The sequence below is a fragment of the Akebia trifoliata genome, chromosome 13 (genome assembly GCF_017979445.1).
Source record: "Akebia trifoliata isolate Shusen 1 chromosome 13, ASM1797944v1, whole genome shotgun sequence".
NCBI classification, from domain to species: domain Eukaryota; kingdom Viridiplantae; phylum Streptophyta; class Magnoliopsida; order Ranunculales; family Lardizabalaceae; genus Akebia; species Akebia trifoliata.
Genome location: NC_141387.1, coordinates 19176110 through 19200489, shown reverse-complemented (window position 1 = coordinate 19200489; position 24380 = coordinate 19176110).

Sequence of the window (24380 nt, the reverse complement as noted above, 5' to 3'; positions counted from 1 at the left end):
ATGTGATCGATTTTTTGAAAATTACAAATATTTTGTGTAATTAAGCCTAATTAACATGGTATAACGTGAAATGTGATAAATTGAGGCTTAACATATATATTTACCTAATCCAATGAAATAAGGACAAAAATCGAGATTAATGCTTAGGAAAAGTACAGATTGGCACTGATCAAACCCCCAAACTTATCTTTTTTCTAGTCCCTTAGAAAAATAACTATGCCACTTTTGTAGGCATCTCAACTGCATTTAGTGAATATAGCAAGCCCTTAAACCACTAAATTACCCCTAGTGGACGAGTTTTACTTGTGAGAATTTACAGGGAATATATCCACACAATTCGAAATAATTTTTGAAGTAATAATGGTTAAAATCAATACTTATATCTAAAAGCACAAGTTCTTTTAATATTTGTTAGTCATTTGGAAGTAATACTTGGTATAGAGCCTCAACTCTTATTTCTCTACAATAAAACTTAAACTTAAATTGACCTTTGAGATATAATGATTCTAACGTACAAACTTTAGGGATTCGACTTCCTAGAGTGAGTTTCAACCTTCTAACTAGTCAAGAATAGTTTGATCAACTTAGGGTTTAATTTTAAACTTAGTATCCTATCTGAGGTAGTGAGAAGTGTGGATGTTCACTTTAATACCTCTAGGGAGCTTTATCTATGATATTATAATGTACACACATTTTTATACTGATGACTTTCATCCTACTGAAATTCTAAACTTTTTAATTTTGATTTTTTTGAATCTTTCTTTCTTTTTAGTTTCAAGGGATCTTTTTTTCTTTTTATTTTTCTTTTTCTAATCATTTTTTACTCTTTTTCTAAGGAAAGTCGACAACCATTTTCAAGGTACCCAGTTTAATTCAAGGGTTGTTGCTCAAGACATATTTAATCCAGTTCTATTTTTCTTCAAATCAGCCAACCAAATGAACAAAGAAGTCAAAGTTCATCATACCCCAGTTTTTTCTTATACTCTTGATACAAAGAAAGTAACAAGTTCAATCAATTCAACCTAGACTCTTGGTGACCTTATTAGAAGCAACTATTAACAAAAGGTAATTTTGTTTTAACTTTTGCTTAAGAGAAACACGAATGAAGACTCTAAATCAAAGCTTCTAACCAAATATTGATTTATTATTTTTAACTAAGTGCTTAAAGATACAAGTTAAGATCTTTGAACAAAATACAATAAAATTTTCAAAAATATTTTTCAAAATCTTTAAATTTTTGTGATTTTTGATTTTTGAATAGAAAATAAAATAAAGTAGGTTGAAATACGACCCTACACCCAAAACTTAATCATAATATTGTCCTCAATATTTTAGTATGCACATGCAAATGCAAAACTGAAATTGACAAAAGAAAATGAAGTAGATTGAATAGCACTTGAAAATGATCCTATAGTGTTGTGATATTAACACAACGTCTTCTAAAATGAGACAACACACTACTTACCACTGTCGCAATGTCGATTGTATCTATCGTATTAATCCTGATCATGTTGTATGATGCCAGAAGCACCACGAAAGATATTGTGATCATAGTTTAGATAATTGGTTCTTAAGCTATGTTAGGAAAACACACACCAATATTTTCAACCTATACTGTGTAAACTAGCACAAGATGAAATAACTACGAAAAGGAAAAAGATTTCTAAAAAATACTGCAAAAAGAAATTGTTTTCGAAATGCAACATAGATAGTACAACATTCAGATGGAATAAAAACTACTTAACAAGTAAAATCCTAATAGAATACTAACAAATAAACTCCTAATGAAAACATCTAATGCCTATGAGATCTACCTCTAGCAGTGGTTGTCTCAAGCTCTCCCACTCTCTCGCATTGTTTAGCCACATCGAATCATCGCTCCAACGCCTTCTACCTTTTATACAGCTTACCCATCCTCTTGAAATTTTTTGTAAATCCAAGAAGAATGTGTCCTCAAAATCTGGGCTACATGATCTAGCTTCACTCACTCCAGCCTCATCAAACTCTTATCTTGGGTGCTTATAACCATGAGGGCTTCTTTGCTCCTCAAAGTGCCCTAGTATCAACTACCAGAAACCCAGGGCACATTTTGCAAAAAACAATGTATCCTTGAATTCTAAAAGTTGGATCATCTCGCATTGTGGTGCTAACATTGCTATCTGCACTCCCATACTCCTCTCAAGAATTTTACAAACTAAGTATGGGAAAACTAGCGAACAACTCTTCTTAGACTTGACGTAGGCATCAATCAGAGTCTCTAAGATGAGACAGGACACACAAAAAATAGGATCCCTAGTTTGGATAGTGTGCATAATGTACATGTGCTTTGTGAAAAACAAAGTATTGTTCTGTGCACATAATATGTTTGATGCCACCCATTGCCAACAAATATACTGATTAGATTAAAAGCTCTTAGATTATAAACATCCACTCTTCTTGCTGATGTGTTATGAATCAAGACCCAATCGTGTGATAAAAATTTCAAATAAATGATGTGTCTAATAAGTTCCATCATGACCTCCACAATTCCTAAGATCACGTCGATATTTTCAAAACTAATGGGAAATGTGATGTCATGAAACTTGATGGTAAGGGACGGAATGGGCGGATTGCTCGAAACATCAGAAGCGTAAAATTGTTTTACTAATTCCTTGCAATAAACTTCATAATTGGTATAGAGCAAATTGTTTCATCCTTGTTTGATGATGGTCTCGCAAAATCACTGTAACACCCCGGATTTTCAACTCATATCTCGAGAAAATTAAATGGTGAGATTTGGAAGAAAATATCGAAGGAGAGACTTAGAGTAAAATACTCGGATTTTGTTATGATTAATTTCGAGGCAAATCAACTTCGCCATTAGATTCAAAAGGATCGAAATATATACATTAGCCTGTAAGCAAGTCCGAATTCGAATTCGGATAGAGAAGTTATAGAATCCTCAAATTTTGTGTTAAGTGGGATCCAACATAGTAGAATTTCGTTAGAGCGAGAATCAAAAAGATTTGATGACACCATTAGATCCGAATCAAAAAATTATTCGAAATGGTATATTCGTTTGTCGTTTTTCGAGTCCGAATAGTTAAGTTACGATCGAAACTAGAAATAAGGGGGAAATTACAAGTATGCCCCTCAGCTTTATTATAAAAAGGAATCTGATTTCTTTTATTTCATTCTTTCCTCTTCTTCTCTAAGAAAACCCCAAACGACAGCCACTTCTCCACCCTAGGGTTGTGACCCATTTCCGTCAAGTTTGTGAGCGAACGAAGCCGAGTTGAACCTCGACGAAGAAGGCAAAGTTGTCGGCCACGACGAGGGCTACAACGTCACCACCTTTGGTTGTTCATTCTTGTTCTTTTTCTCCATCCTCCATCAAAAAATAGCCGGGTAGCTCGAGTAAACCCCAACACATTCCATACGAGGGCTTTATCGAGTTAGGAGCTAGGTATATACTTCATTGTAGAAGCGAAGGAGAACGTCATTGTCGGATACCTTGCAAACCCTCGCTCATTTCGTATCCAAGTCAGCCCAACCTCGACTCTTGAGCCATCCAACCTTGAGTTGTAGTGCTAGCTTGTACCCTTGGCGTTCACAACCAAGTAAGGGACTTCCAATTCTTATTGGTAGCTTTAGATTTCTCAAATGTGCATTTAGGGTTTTGAAACAAAACTTATTGTTTGCATTTAAATCGTAGAAATTGGTGTTTGATTTCAAATTCATGGTAGAAGTAGGTGTTTTGGTTATATTTTATCGAATTTTGATAACAAAATCGTGGGTGGGTTGAATGATTCGGATAACGGAAGAAGAATCCGAAACATGGATCGAAAACTCGAAGGTTCGAGTAAGGTTCAGGCTGTAGGTGAGAAGGGTCGGTGCCACCGGCACCTACCGAAGGCATTCTGTCGATCCCACCGACAGAATGTTGCTTCTGCCACCGACGAAATCAAGAAACCGTCGAAAACTTTGTTCTGTCGGCAGGACCGTCGGTAAATGTCCTCTTTAATTTTTACTTTCCATTTACTTTAAGTTCTTTAATGAAATTAAGGTTTTACCCCCCATTTTGGAACAATGGGAATGGTTTCAAGATCCAAATCTCAAAGGATCAAAATCCGAATTTTTGTTTCAAGAACAAAACGTATTTTTCGACGTTTTCGGCAAGTTTTCAAAATGAAATAACTTTCGCGTTCCTTTGAATTAGATTACAAAAACTATATGGTGTCGAATCTCATGATCAAGACTTTCATTTCGAAAAACCCATTTTTAATTTCGAGAACTTTGAAAATTTGAGTTTCTGACACTTAGCCAAATTTTCACCAGCTTTCTCTATTTTTAACAGCTTTGGTCCCGAGCATCGCTGGGACCTTGTTTTTTAATAAACTTCGGTGGTTTTCAATGGAAAGACCAAAAGAATGACTTTGAAAGATTGAAAATGAATGGTTGATTTGAAAGGATGAAAAATGAGAATGTTGAGAGAATGGGAAAAGGGAATGAACGGTAAAATGTCAGAATCACACCCGAGGGGTGATGTCTTCATTTTACATTGTATGTTGTGTGTAGGTTGGTGAAAGGATATCCAGGTTATTAATGAAAGGGTTGCATGTTTATTTCCGATTATGTTAGCGCTTGCGCTGAGTACTGTTATTTATTTTAGGCCGATTGGCCACGGTTGCATGGTAGGAACTGGATATCCGTTCTCAACCCTGTTCTGTTAATTTCTCTTTTGTTTTAAATGAAAAATCATATATGTACGTAGCTATTTTGTGAGCTGTTAAAGGGTTTGTGAATGCCTGAAGGGATAGTGTGTCACATCATCCGGAGGGGTACACTATCCTGGGATGTACGGTAGGGACCACCAAACTCATACGTGGTATGGGACGCGTATGAGAGTGGAGTCACAACTGGAATCCGGGTCCATTCCTTTCTTATCTTTACCAGTGAACGTGTATTGTAAAGGTGGTCGTATACGAGTGGAGTGTCATTTGGGAATTACATGCACGCCTGATAGGCATAGACGAAGATGATTAGTCAGTGATCACTAACAATCTAGTTGTAGTCGAACGTTCTGACACATCGAAAAGAGACCCATTGCTTACGGTCACGTCAAACGGCCAGCCTGAGCCGGATAAATGGTCCCGCAAGCGTGGTAGACACGACCAGCCACAAAATCAGGAACTACGATGTTATTGGGGAATATCATGTCCTGACTGGGAGTGATCCAGTCGTGAATCCCAACTCTTTAATTCCAATACTCCACCACTTGTATTATGTATCTGTTGTTATATTTCGAATTACAAACTGAGAAGCATGTCTATTATTTTAATGTTGTCAACATTATTTACAAAAAATGAAAAATGTATAATGAGTATGGATAATTGATGTTATGTGTAATTTTTAAACTGTTTAGTTGCTCATCCCTGGCTATATGTACCAGTTGATCGTATTTTATCTTGTAAAATCTTGCATGTATTAAAATGTTCAGTATGCTTTATTCGATCATACTTAGGAAGGGTTATTAGTAGGAATTGGCTGTGGACTTACTGGGTAATCATTGTTACTCACCCTTTCCTTCCTATTTTTTTTTTAGTTTCAGCACTTGCAGTTATAGAGACAGACGTAGAGTTAGTAATTGAAGAGTATCCGGTCGACCAGATCGACGATCAGAGTTTATTGCCTGGTGAGCACTAGGGCCACATCCCTTAGTGTTATCAGTTTCATCCAAGATGTATGTAGTTTTTGGATTTGAGAGTTTAGGCCTATGTTAGAGTGAGAGTGTTTTGGTAAGCCTGTATATTGATAAACCTTCTGCACTCTGATCTACTTGCATGTTAGATGTAATTAGTCTTCCGCTGTTATTTTTCCTATATCTACATTTTTATATACAGGTTTTGTTATAAATTGGTTTATCAGGTTTGAGTTTCGTGAAACGCTAACATAAACAGAGGAGACCATGCCGAAATTTCGAGGTGCCACCTAATACCTTGGGATTTGGCCTTGGGATTTGTGTTAGCGTTTGGCGGGGCGCCACAATCACATTCTATTAATGCCTTGAAATTAATGGTCAAAAATAGATTCCTCAAAGATTGTTTATTTGGAAAAAGACATGGTACTATTACAATAAGGAGGGAAAAATGATTGACTACTGAAAATCTGATGATGATTGGTGATCTGATGACTATGATGCAATGAATATGATGAATTTGCAAGTGCAGTAATTGCAAGCTGGTCGCAATTTGATGCCAACTATGTTGATCACTTCAGTTTTGCACAAACACAACTGAAAAATAAATTATGCAAAATGGATCTTTGATGGCTATGGTTTTGGACCAATTTGGAAATGAAGATGGATAAGAAGAGTTAGAGATTAGGGCTAACTATTTGACTTTAGGGTTGATGGGAAATTTCCAAAGTACCCTTGAGTGTAAAGAAAATCCTAAAATTGAAAGAAACACTAATTAAGCTAAAAGAAAAAATCCTAAAAATCAAAAGAAAAGAAATACTACCAAAAAATACTAATTCCTAAGATTTTGGATAGAAAAGTAGCTGAGAGTATCGCTTAATGTGATAAGGGATAAATTACTCACTTTTTAGCACGTAGAGTTTGGGTGCATCGGGTATGCCATCCCAATTCGTCGGTGACAATTTGAAGAGGGCCAGTAAGGGGAAAACCTATCGATAGGTAGACCATTCCTTTCTACTAAGTTTTGTGCAAACCTAAACATATGAGATCAATTATGATTTTTCTTTTAAAATCTATCACTTTGGTTCCAAAGTATTAACTATTCCCGAGGAGGAAACTAGCCAAGTTCTAGACCTAACTAAAGTGAAAAAAACTATAGTACTCATCCAAAATTTTTATAAATACTAACAAAAATAAAAACAAAAAAAATGGGTTGCTTTCTAGAAATACTAAGTTTAACATCTTCAGCTAGATGAAAACCCTGTTAATCTTGATAAATAGGTTCATCGAGAAGAAAAACTTCCTCTAGGAATACAAACTTGAAATACTGTTTGAGATGTTGGCCATTCACTTTGAAAGTGGATCAGTCCTTAAGGTTAAGGACTTCAACAATACCATGGGGGTAAACTATTCTGATAATAAAAGGGCTATTCCAAAGAGATTTGAGTTTTCTTAGGAAAAAGGTATAATTTGTTGTTGTACAACAAAACTCTTTGACCAGGTTCAAAATTTTATTGAAGAATGTGTTTATCATGATAAAATTGTGCACATTTTTTGTAGCATTTAAAACAATCATAAGAGTTATTTCTGATTTTTTTTAATTCATCGAGTTGTAATTTTCAACGTTCACCAACTTTATCGAGATCATAGTTAAGGCGCTTGATCGCCTAATATGCTTGATGCTAGAGCTTTATATGAATATAATAGGTCTTGCCAAAAAGTAACTGGTAAGGGGACATCCCTATTGGTGTTTTGAAAGCGATTCAATAAGCCCATAATTTGTCATTTAATCTCCAAAACCAATCTTTCCGTGAAGGATTGACATTTTTTTCCAAAATGATCTTGATTTTCATGTGAAAAATTTCTACCTGTCCAAATGTTTGTGGATGGTAAGGTGTTGTAATTTTATGAGTTATGAGGTATTTTCTTGTCGATGATGCAAATATTTTATTATAGAAATACAAGCCACCATCACTTATAATAGCTCATGGAGTATAAAATCTTGATAAGATTGTCTCATTGACAAAATTGATCACCACCTTGTGATCATTTGTTTTATACACCACAACTTCTACCCATTTGGATATATAATCAACCGCAATGAGGATATACTAGAAAGCTTAGGAGATAGGAAATGAGCCCATAAAATCTGTCCCAAACGTCAAAAAATTTGATGATCAAGATAGGATTCTGAGATATTTCATTTATCTTGGAAAATTTTTCTAATTTCTAACATCGAATACAAGGTCTGCTAAACTCGTGAGCATCTCAGAAAATAGATGACTAGAAGAAATCGCACTACAAGATTTTTTTTAGTGATTTTCTTACTACTAAAATATGCTTCACAGGCATAATTATGACAAAAGTCTATGATATTGGCTTGCTCACAAGTTGGAATACAATGTCTAATAATCTGGTAAAGACAGTATTTGAATAAGTATGGTTCATCCTAGAAATACCATTTTAACTTTCGAAACTAGACGAAGTTTCTCTTACCTAGTCATTAAAACTGGCAATTAAATTGTAACTAGGTAGTTGACAATATCCGCATACCACGAATTTTTAAAATTGGAGATTTGCATAAGTTGATCATTAAGAAAGCATTCAGAAATGGGTAAAAATTCCTCAAACGACTCAATAACAATCCTAGATAGGTGATCAACTATGACATTTTCTACACCCTTTTTGTCTCGGATCTCAAGAATAAACTCTTGCAAAAGAAAAATCCAATGGATAAACCTTTCTTTAGCATCCTTCTTAGATAGAAGTACTTCAATGCAGCATGATCTATGTAGACCACGACTTTCAATCCTATTAGGTAGGGACAAAATTTATCAATGACATTGACCATTGCTAGCATTTCCTTCTCTGTTGTATAGTAGTTAAGTTGAGCATCACTAAGGATTTTACTGTTGTACTAAACAACGTGAGGATATTTATCGATTCGTTGATCCAAAACAATGCCTATCGCATAATATGAAGTGTCGCACATGACCTCAAATGCAATATTCCAATTTGATGGTTGAAAAATGGGTGTCGAGATTAGCTCGAACTTAAGTTTGTTAAACGTAGAAAGACATGACTCTAAGAAGTTGAAATAAACACCTTGCCTAAGAGTTCATATAAAGGCTTCGAGATCTTCCCATAATCTTTAATGAATCTACACTACATGAAATATGAATGACCTACTTTATTTGATTATTCTAGGAGGTGGTAACTTCTCAATTAAACCTACATTCACTTTATCTACTTTAATCCCTCTCGCATAAACAATATGCCTCAACACAATTCTGGATGTTACTATAAAATGACATTTTTTCAATTGAGGACTAGGTTAACTTCTTTACAGTGCATGATGACCAAAGTCAAGTGATGGAGACATTCCTCTAAACTTGATCCGAATACTAAAAAATCACCTATTAACACTTTGAGATATCTTTCTATCATGTCTAAAAATATACTCATCATATATCGTTGAAAAGTAGTTGGTATATTGGTATATTTCACAACCCAAAGGGCATGCGACGAAATGGGAAAGTTTCGAAGGAAAAAGTAAAAGTTATTTTTCTTAATCGGTGAGAGCAATTGATATTTTATTATACTCGGAGTAATCATCCAAGAAGTAATAGTAGGAAAGTCCTACTAGATGCTCTAACATTTAGTTAATGAAAAGTAGTAGAAAATGATCTTTGAGAGTCATTGAGTTGAGTTTCCTATAATCGATACACACTCTCTATCCGGTTTGGACTCGAGTGGAAATTAACTCATTCTTTTGGTTCATTACCATATTGATACCAGATTTCTTAAGAACAACCTAAATGGGACTCACCCAACAACTATAAAAAATAGGGCAAATGATACCTAAATTTAATAATTTCATTACTTCACTTTGGACTACATCTTTCATGATAAGATTTAGTCGTCTCTAAAGTTCTAAGGAAGGCTTAGTGAAATTTAATAGATGAATTGGTGCATTACCACGGAAGAACTAATTCTTTTAATGTCAGATAGGGTCCAACCAGTAACTTATTGATATTCTCTCAAAACTTTTAACAACTTTTTCTCTTGGATTATAGTAAGGTAATAGGAAATTATCACAAGAAAAGTTTGATTTTTTCTAAGAAATGCATATCTCAAAGTCTTCAAAAACAATTTGAGTTCTAATTTGGGAGGCTTGATTTGGGAAGGAACAAGAGTGGAAGTATGAATAGGAAAACTTTCAAATTTTGCATGCCAACGTGTAAAGTCTAAGTAAAGAATAAATTCAAACAAAATATTGACTTCTCTTATAAAAAATTCTATGTAAAAATCATGACCAAAATGGGTCAAACATCTTTCTAGGGGATCAGAATACCCTAAATCTTGACACGTTCAATTGATTGCTTTAGAAGTTGCTAAAAATAAACATCCTAGGATTATAAGAACATGACTATGCAGATTGATAATTGGTTCTGTATCTAAGACAATAAAGTCTACTGAAAAATAGAAATCCTTGAGTTTCACTATCACATCTTCAATTATACTTTTGAAAATCTTAATAGACCTATTGGCTAAGTTCAACATGATATCGGTGTCTTTCAAAACCTCCAAACCTAGTTGTTTATAAACCGAGTAAAGTAAAAGATTCCCACTTGCCCCCAAGTCTAAGAGACATTTTTTAACCACTTGATTTCCAATGTGAATGAAAATTGTCGGACATTCAGGATCTTTAAAATTTGATATAATAGTTTGTTGGATAAGAGACGAAGTTTGGGTTGTCATGATGGCTTCTAGAGGAAATGGTGTTTTCCTCTTAACTATTGTAGACATCCCATTTTTACACTCGCCTAATTAATCAACTTGTCAACCTGATTGCAACGGTTCCCATGATGGATGATTATTCCAATGCTTTATTTTGTTACTAGATATGTTTCAGAAATCCGGATGAGATATCTCAAATTAACAAAACTGTAGAAACCACGCTACGCTAAGAAAATATAACCCCAAAAGCTTAGAAATCATCATTTTTCAGATAAAAAGAAGCTTCACGATAAAAATCACTAAAAAACGATCAAATTATCAAAATACCCTTAACCTCAAAATATCACTAGAGCCCACATTACACTTAGAAAAACCCTTTCAAACACATAAAATAACAAATTGAAACCAAATAAATCATTTCGGCAATTTTCACAAAATTTGACAAAATTACGAAAATGCCCCTTATAAAGTTCACGACCATTCCACATAAAAAATTTCATAAATGACACAAACCAATATTTCCATTAAATTCCTTACGAAAAATCGATCCTAAAACATCCTAGAACATTAAACATCGACTTGAAAAACAAAAAGTTCTCCCGAAGCTAAAACGATAATTTTACAATTTTTATAATTAAAAATTTCAAAATTAATAAATAAAATATTAAATAATTAAAGTGAAACATTAATAAATTTAATTTAAAATTTTGAATCAAAAAAATCGATCAATCAGGCTTTCAGGCAAAATTGTTGATGGTTGCCCAGATATTTATTAAATGACCCCTCCATTTGGGGGTCCAAAGAATTAAATATATAATAGAGGGCGGTTCTCCAAAAAATTAAAGTCAATCAAGTAAGACTAAAGTCAAGATATTAAAGTCAATCAAGTAAGACTAAAGTCAAAATCTTAAAGTCAATCAAATAAGATCAAAAGTCAAAATCCTAATAGAGTTCTAATTAAATAATAATTTTATTGAAAACAATCATAATTAAATAATAACTCTATTTAATAGAATTCTAACTAAAATATAATTCTACCTAAAATAATTCTAATTAAAATATAACTCTAATTAAAAGAATTATAATTAAAAACTAATTCTATCTAAACAAATACTTAAAAAATCTATTAATAGGAGCTTCCACACCCTATTTTCGTATCAAATAATAAATCCTAGAAAAAGTAGGTCAAAAAACTTCCCTAGCCTCCCATAAATCATAATTTTGAAGTCCTAACTCCTTACCTAATACCCATACCTCAACTTTAGCTCAAAAAACACTTAGAAGCCCTTCAACAACACCCAGAAACCCATAAACAAATCCAAAGAATTCAGATCTAAGAAAGAGATACCTCAATTGGAGATCAGAAATCAGATCCGGTGACAGAATAAAGCGAGGAACACTGTACAAGGAGTTGTTTTATCAGATCTGAGGGAACAAAACCATTGTATTCGGAAAAGGTAACAATTTTTATTTTTTTTATTTATTAGGTCTTTTTAGCAATGTAGTTCTATTTGGGAATTAGTAGAGACTGGCGTTTGCCGGACGGGATTGGTGCCTAACACCTTCCAACTCCGTAACGTGATTTCCGGACTTAGTTTCTTATTTTTCGTAGATTAGTTTCTTTTGCCTTTTAGAGTTAATGTTCAGTTCCTATACTGTAATAACTAGGTGGCAACTCCCAAACCTAAAAGGTCAAAAGCGGATCTGCGCACCCCGTGGATCGAGGGCACTTTCAGCGACGACTCTGCCGGGGATTATTAAGGATCAAACTTTAAAAGCCCCAAGTATGGGAGCATTACTAGTAGGACCTAGTTTTTTATTTTATTTTATTTTATTTTATTTTTAGTTATTTATTTTTTTATTTTTATTTTGATCATTATTTTGGCTCTATTGGTTATCATTGATTGGGATGTTGAATATTTTTCTTTGGCACATCTTTGTTATGGTTCAATTTGGGGTCATTCAGAATGACCCTAAATAATGTAGGATTTCAAAGGTTAATGACATGGGGAATAACCCATTTTTTTATTTGAATTATTTTTAGTCCGTATTATCCTTTATTAGTATTTTTTTGTTCAATTTTGGATACTTTGTTTTGGCACTTTTTTATGGTTCAATTAAGGGTCACTTTTGGATGACCCTAAATAATGAAAGATTTAAATTGACGTACGAATTGAGGATGGGATAATGTTAGCAGTAAATTGATGAGATATGGGGTGTTGTTAGTTTTTTTTTTTATTATAACAAAAAGAAAATAAAAACAAAAAACGTTTTAAAAAAAAAAATCAAAAAAAAAATTTTAAGGAAAAAAAGAAGAAAACATTTTTCAAAATTTTTTCTTAAAAGAAAACATTTAAAAAATAAATAAATAAATAAACATTTAAAAAAAATCGTTTAAAAAAACAGAAGGTTAAAAAAAAATTGTTTGTAAAAAAAAAACTTTAAAAAATTTTTCTTTTAAAAAAAGGTTTAAAAAAAATTAATAATAATAACTTTTCAAAAAAAAAATTAAAAGAAAAAAAATGTAAATAAAAAAAAACAAAATTAAAAAATCAAAACGTTAAAAATTTAAAAAAAAACCTTTTAAAAAAAATTAAAAAAATGTTAAAAATAAAAATTAAAAACAAAGTTAAAAAAAAAAACGTTTAAAAGAAATTTAAAAACAAAAAACGCTAAAAAAATTAAAAAAAAAAAAAACTTAAAAAGAAAAAGAAAACGTTTTTAAACAAATTAAAAAAAAAAAAAGTCTAAAAAAAATAAATAAAAAAAGTTAAAAAGTAAACCGTTTAAAAAAAACGTTCAACAAAATTAAAATTTTTAAAAAATAAAAACGTTTTAAAAAAAATTTAAAAGAAAAAAAAGTAAAAAAAAAAAAAACAAAAGAAATTGAAAAAAACAAGATGTTTAAATATAAAAATAAAAACGTTAAAAATAAAAACCTTTTCGAACAAAAATAAAAAAATGTTAAAAGAAAGGTAAAAATTAAAAAAAATTTATTTAAAAATTTTATTTTAAAAAAAAAGTAGAAAAAAAAAACATTTAAAAAAAATTAAAAAAAAATGTTAAAAAAAAGAGTTTAAAAAAATGTTTAAAGAAAATAAAAATAAAAACGTTTAAAAGAAAAAAGAGTTTTATCATTCCTTATCTACACTAATACCATTATGTCCTCAATTCAATATTCGTGGGAAATTTTGGATCATCCAAAAGTGATCAATGATTGGACTATAAAATAAAAATTTTGTTTTGATTAATTTTATGTTGATTTGAATATTAGATCTGATTGAATATTCTATGATTACTCATCTAATTCACCCTGATCTGATGATGTGCATGCTTTGATCTCGAATTGAATGGATGTTTTTTATATTTGGGTCAATATTTGAAATCTATATTGTGATAGTATGATCAGGCCCATGGGCCCATTTGTTTGAAAAAGGCCCCGGGCATACCCTACCATGTTTTGTACACACCACTAGCATGTTTACTACTTTGCACACTTGCACGTCCCATATAGCCAATGTGGCACTAGTGCGTAGCCCAGTCTCTTCAGAGACGCGACGTCATTCATGAAAATCACAACTCTAGTCATGTACCTTAGGGTATATAAAACTGGGGCATCAGTACCATCTGATCAGGTGACTCTAAAAGGTATATCGATGCACCCAGACTGGAACGACTTGAGCCTTTGACCTATTATAAGCCACACAGTCACATATCCAGATTGCCAACGTAGTACTAGTACATGGTCGGTCCCCTTGTGGGATGCTAAACCATTTACGAAAGCTACAACCCTAGACTCGTACCTATACGGTATATCAAGATAATTTAAGTTCACCAATTGCATTTCTTGATCAAAATTAGTACCTAAGCGAGATCCTGCCCCGCTGTACCCTACTGTACGAGGGGGATAGACTACGTCTATTCTAGATGAGAGGTATTTAAGAGGGTCCTTGCTCAACATCGTGTGCCACCTCTCAACTGGAGATTAAACTGGCTGCTTTTGACTTTAGAAATTTGGGTTGGAGTCTTAGATTATCACCTATACGGTATATCAAACCAAGCCACCACATACCATCTGATTGAGTACGCTCGAGAGGTATATGGGTGCACTTGGGCAAGGGTGGCCAGATAAATTGCATGGCACGTAGTAAACCTAAAGTTAGAAGTCTTCCTATAGGTCACGACTTGAACTGACTATGGGTGTTCCCGGGTTGCTCTATTTAATCCAACCAACAAGTAAGTGGTTGGACTGATCCAAACCATTCAAACTAAACCCACTATATCAGCCTGACCTAATCGGTGAAATGTACCGATCAATGTGAACCAATTAAATCAATTGGCCCAATCAATAAATAGATCAAACTGATCAATATCAAACCGGTTGGACTAATTGATTTTACTTTCAAAGATTCAGACCATTTTATATAAAAAAGATTCAATCTTAGGATTAAATTAATTTGTCTGATCAAAGGTTCAATCCCAATCAGGGGTAAACCCGCGCCTAACCTTTCTCACATTCTTGGTCAATATAGACTTATAGTGTATTTGGATTCGATATTTCCCACCGGAGGGCTAATTTATATCAAAATTTTAATCATGTAGTTAAGAGTCAAACCTTCAAAATCGATGGTTAATCTTAGGTACCTCTAAACGTTCTAAACCCTCATCTATGTCATTTTGGGTCTGAAAGCGCCCTCAATTCGTAGGGTGTGCGGATCCGCTTTTGACCTTTGAGGTTTGGGAGTCGCCACCTAGTTATTATAGTCTAGGAACCAAACTTTGACTCTAAAAGGTAAATAAACTAATCTACGAAAGAAAAATACGGGTCTGGGGATCACGTTACGGGGTTGGAAGGTGTTAGGCACCAATCCCGTTCGGCAAACGCCGGTCTCTACTAATTCTCAAATAAAACTACATTGCTAATAAGACCTAAATAATAATAAAAAATATAAAAATACTCACCTTTTCCGAACGCATTGATTTTGTTTCCTCAAATCTGATAGAATAACTTCTCGTATAGTATTCTTCGCATTGTTCTATCTCCGAATCTGATCTCTGAGCTCCGAGGTAAGGTATCACTTTCTTAGATCTAGATTCTTCAGATATATTTACGGATTTCTGGGTGTTTTTGAAGGGCTTTTATGTGTTTTTCGAGTAAAAATTAAGGTATGGGTGTTAGGTAAGGAGTTAGGGCTTCAAAATTAGGATTTATGGGAGGCTAGGGAAGCTTTTTGACCTACTTCTCTTAGGGTTTATCATTTTCTTGGATACGAAAATAGGGTGTGAGGACCCCTATTTATAGATTTTTTTAAGGGTTTGTTTAGATAGAATTAGTGTTTAATTATAATTCTTTTAGTCAGAGTTATATTTTAATTAGAATTGTTTTAGGTAGAGTTATATTTTAGTTAGAATTCTGTTAAATAGAGTTATTATTTAATTAAGATTGTTAAATAGAATTATTATTTAACTAGAACTCTATTAGGGTTTTGACTTTTGGTTTTATTTAATTGACTTTAAGATGTTTACTTTAGTCTTACTTGATTGACTTTAATATCTTGACTTTAGTCTTATTTGATTGACTTTAATTTTGACTTTAGTCTTACTTGATTGAATTTAATATGTTGAATTTAGTCTTACTTGATTGACTTTAATGTTTTTGAGAACCCCCTTCTATTATATCTTTAATTCTTTGGACCCCTAAATGGAGGAGTCCTTAAATAAATATCTTGGCAGCCATCAACAATTTTACCTGAGAGCCTGATTGATCGATTTTTTTTGTTCAAAATTTTAAATTAATTTTATTAATATTTCACTTTAATTATTTAATGTTTTATTTATTAATTTTGAAATTTTTAGTTATAAAAATTGTAATTACTATTTTACCCTCGGAGAGGACTTTTTGTGTTTCAAGTCGGTTTTTGATGTTCTAAGATGTTTTAGAATCAATTTTTCGTAAGGAATTCAATGGAAATATTGGTTTGTGTCATTTATGAAATTTTTTGTGTGGAATGGTCGTGAACTTTATAAGGGGTATTTTTGTTATTTTGTCGAATTCTATGAAAATTGGCGAAATGATTTATTTGGTTTTGATTTGTTGTTTTATGTATTTGAATAGGTTTTCCTAAACATAATGTAGGCTCTAGGGTTGTTTGATGTTAGGGGTATTTTGGTAATTTAATCATTTTTCAGTGATTTTTATCGTAAAGCTTCTTTTTATGTCTGCAAGATGATGATTTCTATGTTTCTAGGGTCATATTTTTCTAGCGTAGCGTGGTTTCTACAGTTTTGTCAGTTCGAGATACCTCATCCGGATTTTTGAAACATATCTGGTAACAAAATAAAGCATTGGAATAAACATTCATCATTGGGAACCATTGTGATCGAGTTGACGAGTTGATTAATCAGGCGAATGCAAAAATGGGGTGTTTACAGATGCCCCTCTTTGACAGAGGGTTGAAGCAAACTAGATAGCAAATCTATTTTGGTAGATAATGCGATATCCGAATGCCAAAGCTAGTGACAGTTCATTTTGCAGCCTGATTTAGGAATTCGTTGGGGTGTTCGGATCCTTGAGGGTAAAGCTCTCCCCGAACTAAAAAATTGTCAGGTCCTTGAGTGCGAGTTCTCACTGACAGTGTCAGATCCTTGAATTTTAGAAAATTCTCCTTGACTGATGTAACAACTGTGCAAGTGTGTGCACTTAAAATCTGAGATAAATTTCAAAGAGTTTGAGTAAAATCTGAGCATAAAATGAATATAAATTGAGCATAAACTGGGCATAATTGAGCATATCTGAGTATAAACTGAGCATAGACTGAGCAGAAACTGAGCATAACTAAGCATAATCTGAGCATAAACTGAGCATAGACTGAGCATGAACTGAGCATAACTAAGCAAAATCTGAGTATAATTTGAGCATAAACTGAGCATAATTCCGAGAAAACCCTCGGCGGTAGCTGAGCAAAATCCAAGATAACCATTGGCGGCAACTGAGTAAAATCTAAGTTAACCCTTGGTGGCAACTGAGCGAAATCCAAGTTAACCCTTGACGACATCTTAGCAAAATCCAAGATAACCCTTGGCGGCAACTGAACATAGTTCTAAGTAAGCCCTCGGCGGCATCTGAGCATTGTTCCGAGAAAACCCTCGACGGCATCTGAGCATAATTCCAAGAAATCCCTCAGCGGTAACTGAGCATAGTTCTGAGAAAACCCTCGGAGGCATCTGACCATAATTCCAAGAAAACCATCGACGGCATTTGAGTATAATTTCGAGAAACCCTCGGCGGTAACTGAGCATAATTCCGAGAAAACCCTTGGCGGTAACTGAGCATAATTTCGAGAAAACCCTGGGCGGCATCTAAACATAATTCCGAGAAACCCTCGGTGGTAACTGAGCGTAGTTCTAAGAAAACCCTCGGCGGTAACTGAGCATAGTTTCGAGAAAACCCTCGGCGGTAATTGAGCATAATTCTGAGAAAACCCTCGGCGGTAACTAAGCATAGTTCTGAGAAAATCATCGGCGGCATCCGAGCATAATTCGGAGAAAGCCCTTGGAGGCATCTAAGCATAGTTTCGAGAAAGCCCTCGGCGACAACTAAGCATAAATCAGAGAAAACCCTCAACAGCAACTAAGCATAAATCAGAGAAAACCCTCGGCGATAACTGAGAATAGTTTCGAGAAAACCCTCGGCAGTAACTAAGCATAGTTCCGAGAAAACCCTCAACGACATCTGAGCATAATTCTGAGAAATCCTCAGCGGTAACTGAGCATAATTTCGAGAAAACCCTCGACGGTAACTGAACATAGTTCCGAGAAAACCCTCGATGGTAACTGAACATAGTTCGAGAAAATCCTCGGCGGCATCTGAGCATAGTTACGAAAAAACCCTCGGCGATAATTGGGCATAATTCCGAGAAAACCCTCGACGACATCTGAGCATAATTCCGAGAAAACCCTCGGCGATAACTGAGCATAGTTCCGAGAAAACCCTCTGCGGCATCTGAGTATAATTCCAAGAAAGCCCTCGGCGGCATCTGAGCATAGTTCCGAGAAAGCCCTCGGCGGCAACTGAGCATAATTTCGAGAAATCCCTTGGCGACATCTTAGCATAATTCCGAGAAAGCCCTCAGCGGCATCTGAGCATAATTTTGAGAAAGTCCTCGGTGGCAACTAAGCATAATTCCAAGAAAGCCCTCGGCAGCAACTGATCATAGTTCCAAGAAAGCCCTCGGTAGCATCTGAGCATAATTTTGATAAAATCCTAGGCGGTATCTGGCTGAGTAAAATTGCGAATGAAGGAATAAATCTGGGAAAGAATGATTGAAAATGAATCTGGAAAAGAGGGGTTGAATCTAGGAATGAATAGATCTGGGACAGAATGAATGCCCTATCTCCTATGTGAGATCCAAAATGCATTTGTTTGAATCTCAAGGTTTTATCCAAAAGTTTTATGAATTTAAAACCTGAGTTTTTATTTCTTTTGAACCTCAAGAGTTTTTCAAAAAACTGTTATCAAGAGGGTAACCTTAAATTTAGGGTTCTCATTATTTTTTAGGATTAACATTGCTCAAAAACAAAATGCCCCTGGTTTGATAACAAACATGACATTGGAGATAATTGAATACATCATGCAAAAAAAATGCCCCTAGTATAAAGGGGAAACTACATATTTAGAGAGAAAATAAAATATCCCTTGTATGAAGGTTTGAAATATTTGATTACCACAAGCGCAATAAAGATCAACTTTTAATTTTGATTAATTTTATAGAAGATTTTGAGTCTAGCACAAGAAAACAAAATATTTTCTTTTTGAGACTCATCATAGAATTCACCCTTCTCTCCCTTGGTTCACTTGGGGAAGTAAAAATTCTTAGATCGATCGTAGACAAGATATTTGTGGCTTCTGAGTCTGTGCCTGGTTTAAGCTCGGACTGCTCTTAGTTTTTCTTCTGTTTTGCTTTGTTGTTCTAACTTTTGCCTAGATCGCCTTTTCAGATTTTCAATCTAGCGAGCTTACTCTAACTTTTGCCTAGATTATCTTTTCAGGTTTTCAAACTAGTAAGCTTTTTTTTTCCTTTGCTCTGATTGTTGCACAAGTTTTCCTTTTAGATTTTCAACCTTGCAAGCTTGCTTTAATTTTTGCCTAAGTCGCTCTTTTTGGGTTTTCAACCTAGCATGCTTTTTTCTTTTCTTCCTTATGAAATTACTTTCTGATCATGCTTTACTATCTTCCTTGACTTTTCGCACAGTACTTAGGAGGACTTTTATAAGTAGGCTTAGGACTGGGCATAAAAAGAAAGGAATTTTGAGGCTCAAAAACCTAAATGCCCCTTGTGTGGCATTTATTTTTATATTGTTTTCTTTTTCCTTAAATTTTCTTCCCTATTTTGGATAATATTTCTTTTTCTTTTGAATTTTTTTTTTTTTAGATTTTTTCCTTGTCGAGGTATCTATTTTTTTTGTTTTGATGTGGTCGGGCCTAAAGTAACTTCTCAGGTTGCCTACGTACTCCAGAATTTTGGGATCAGACCAAAACGTAGTTCGAAGTTTTCCCTCCCCTAGGTTAGGTGATCGGGCTGAGGAATAAAAAGGTTTTTTTTTTTACTTTATTTTTTTGAAAAAAGGCTGCAATGGACTGAGAAATGAGATATTGTACTTTTGAACTGGGTAACAGGAAATTGATTCGGTCAAAGATGACCTCCTTAAATGTAGTACCGTTTGATCTGGTCAAGGTTGGTTGATTCTGGTAATTCGATTCCATCATGATCTTGAAGTCTGACAGTTTTTCTGGCTAATATTTCTTTGATGATGAACTATCCCCCAATTTTGTTTGAACTTCTCTCTAGGGTCAAAGATAAGTGTCCGATTTTCTTTGAATACGAAATCCTCGACTTGTAAGTGACGGGCCTTGATCTTTTTGTCAAATGCATAAGCGATTCTTCTTTGATAAAATTGCAAGTGGTACAAAGCTCTTAGTCATTTTTCTCCGATCAAGTTTAATTCTTTATACCATTGACAAACCCAATTTATTTCTAACAATTGACTTTCCTTGAAGGCCTTGAGATACGGGATTTCCATTTCAACTAGTAAGATTGCTTCCATATCATACACTAGAAAGTAGGGAATAGCTCCAATGAAAGACTGTATTGAAGTATGATGTGCTCCTAGTGTGAATGGTAACTTTTCTGATCAATCTCTATGTGATTAATACATTCTCTTAATGATTGTTTTGAGATTTTTATTAGCAACTTGCTTCAACCGCTCCATTAATCTGAAGATGGTAGGGAGATGATGCCAAATCTTAAACTTTGAACATAGAGTAATAATCTCGACTTTGAAGTGTGACCCGTTATGAGATATCAATCCTAAATGTATCTTGTATTGACTTATGATAGATGCAGTGAGGACAACATTGATACGCTCTATAGATATTTTCATCTCATTGGGCGAGTATCTATTCCGTGTTGAACAACACCCAAGCTTGCACCTAACATATCCTCATCAGACCATGCGAACAAGTCTTTTGAAATTTTTAAGTAAATTCATTATCCCCTCGTGTCCTCAAGGGATAAGATGTTTCTATTTGAATCTCTTGAGAAATTATTTTCTGTTCCGAGGTCAATGACCTTTGCTTTCTGATTGAAAGTTGTTGAGCCCGACCCTTATCTTCTTGTTGAGGACAAAATATATCCTTAAAGCCAGATTATTAGTTAATTCGTTAATGCGCTCGAGGTATTCAAAAATTTTATTTATCCAATCAAATTTAGAAGGGGCGATAGACACCTCTATGACTCAACAAACTAATTTGACTCAACAGAAAAAAGAGTTGACTCAATCTAAAGAAAACATGACCTTGCTGGATTGATAAAAAAAATGGTCTCGAGCTAACCCAAATGACTTATGAAAACTCAAGACAAGTAATAACAACGGGATTGATTATGGACTGAGGACTCGAGACATTGCTTATAACCGGCAAGACTGAAACACTATGATCTTCAGGGAATAACTATGCAATTTTGAGAAATTCTAAGATCATTTCTGACTGTTGACTTGATATTGACGTTTGTTCTAACTGACTGGATTTACAACCCTAGCTACACGATGAGTTTAGGTACAATGATAACCCTGAAATTTAATCGAATGTGGATTTAATCAACTTTAGTGTTACCCCCTTAATAATATTTTAAATGAATCCTAAGATTTTATTGAATTCTGTGTACCAATCCATAAAATAATTTATTCGTTCAATGATTATTTAGAAGGAATATAATTTTATTGCACTATTGAAAATTATTGGAAAATAATGTTTATATTATATAAAAATTTTCACAAATATGATTATTTTTTGCAACATATTTTGGTAATTTTCCAAGGTCCATCCAAAAATAGATTTTTTGTAAAAAACATATTTCAAAAATTTTCCATGCAAAATTAGATCTTTTGTAAATCATTTCCTTTATTTTCTTTTCTTTTGGAAAACATTTTTTCTTTGGAAAATATTTTTCATTTGGAAAATACTTTTCTTCTGAAAAACATTTTTCTTTTATTAAAATGGATTAAAACCCGAATTAGAAAAGAATTTGAATTCCATTTTGATTCAAATGGATCAGTCCATAATGATCGTTGGATCGAGATGGACTGGGTCACTATGAATCATTGCTAAAAATAGATTCTTTATTGGGTTGGTGCACCCATTTTAATCAGGTAAAACAAAATCTTAATCATTGATGACAACGAAATATTTTGATCTCTATAGACACCCCATTATTGCATCTGCCTAATTCGACAATTCGTCACCTGATTTTGGTGGATTCCTAATGATGATATAAAAGAACTCGAAGGCTTGTGAGTACTGCTTGTTTCCTTCTATTTCTAATCTTTTCATCCTCCCTACTCGTCACGATTCAACATAGAAAGTTACGCACTTTAGGATCGCTATATCTTACACCCGACTTAGCAAGCACGCACGCATAGGTTCGCTACACAGTTCGATAACCTAGAGACCTTGCTATGCTAGGAAAATATGAATTTGAGACTTAGAAATAATCACACAGGGACTGAAAGAAACCTCACGCTGAAATCCCTAAAAATTTGTAAAAATTACAAAAATGACGAAAATACCCTTCATAAATTTTGGATCTCCGAAAAGTCTCGAAAGTATCTCCATTGCACTCAGAATGTGATTTGGAATCTAACGAGACCCAAATCGATGAAAACAGATAAATTTATAAAAATTTATAAAAAATCATCAAAATGATGAAAATACCCCTCATATACCTCGGATCTCCGAAAATTCTCGAAAGTATCTCCATTGCACTCAGACTGTGATTTCGAGTCTAATGAGACCCAAATCGATAAAAATAGAGAAGTTCAAAAAAAATCTGTAAAAATCACCAAAAGACCAAAATACCCCTCAATATCCAACTCTACAATTTAGAGATCCCGATCGCTAAGACAATGTAAATCGAAATCCAATCTTAACTAAAAATAAAATTCAAATTAAAAATTAAACAACTCAAATTAAAAAATCCAAACAATTAAAATTAAATCAAACAACTAAAATTAAAATCAAACAATTAAATTCAATAAAAAAAATTTTAATTAAAAATAATAACAATAAAAAAATTCGATCAACCAAAATAAATATTTCAAGTAATCAACCATCAAAATTAAACTCAAATTCTAACAATAAATTTAAAATTTAAAATCGAATCCAATCTAAAATCAAATTAAAACTCAAAACTTAACCAATCGAAATCCAATCAACTGACCAAGTAAAAATTAAAATCAATTTAAATTAAAAAGAAAATTAATTAATCTATTCCAAATTTAAATTAAAATTAAACAATTAAAACTCAAATTAAAATCAAATTGAAAATCACCCAACCAATTAAAATGTAAAAAAAAAATTAAAATCGAACGATCAACCAACAACCAAATTTAATATCAAAATTCAAATTAAATTCTAATCGAAATTCAAAATTTAAAATCAAATACAAATTCAAATGTAATTTAAAACATCAAATTAAATTTCAAATCAAAATGTCGACTAAAATAAAAAAAAAATTTGAAATCAACCAATCGGAAGCAAAATCAATTCATTAACCAATCACAACTCAACAATAGTAAACTACCGTAGTACGAGTAGCATGGGATTCCCCTCTCTCGTTCTTTTAAATAAAAGAAAATTCAAAAATAAAAAAACCCACGTTTTTTTCTCTTCTTCTTCTCCAACGCACGTCCTCTTCTTCTTCTTCTCTAACACTTCTTCTCCAACCGTCCCATCTCCTTGATAACCACCCATGATCTCTCCCATCTCTCCCTTCTCCAACTGCTCTTCACTCCCACGTTGGACAGCAGCCTCGTCCTTCATCTCCCTCTCTCAAAATCTACATAAAGGCTTGCTGTCCAAAGCCAAAGAGGAGGAGAAGAAAAATGTTTTTAGCAACAGCCATTAAAAGAAAAAAAAAACCAGCAGCATCAAAGGTCCCTCTTCTTTGTTCTTCAACTCACAGCCATTCCAAGCTTCGTTTAACAGCCCTTACAACAGCCCCAAAAGTCCACCTTATCATCTCCATTAGCAGCCCCCACTTACCTTGAAGTTTCAGCATCATTATCGCCTCCATTAGTAGCCCCGATCACATTTAATTTCAACACCGTTATCATCATCTTCAACAGCCCAAACCACCGTCATTAACAACCCCAATCACCTCCCTCATCCCTTTGATCTCTCCCACTTCATATCCTTCACTACATTGTTTCCTTGGCCGCACTCCCTCTCCTCTTGAAAACCCCAGACACAACAATTCAGCCACCCTCTCCTCATTAGTTTTCTGCCATTAAAACAAACCACATGCTATTTTTTTATGCCATTTAAACCAGCACATAGACTCACCATTTTAGCCCTTCATTAACCTCCCATTATCTCATTTATTCTTTCATCAAATCGGCAACACAGCCA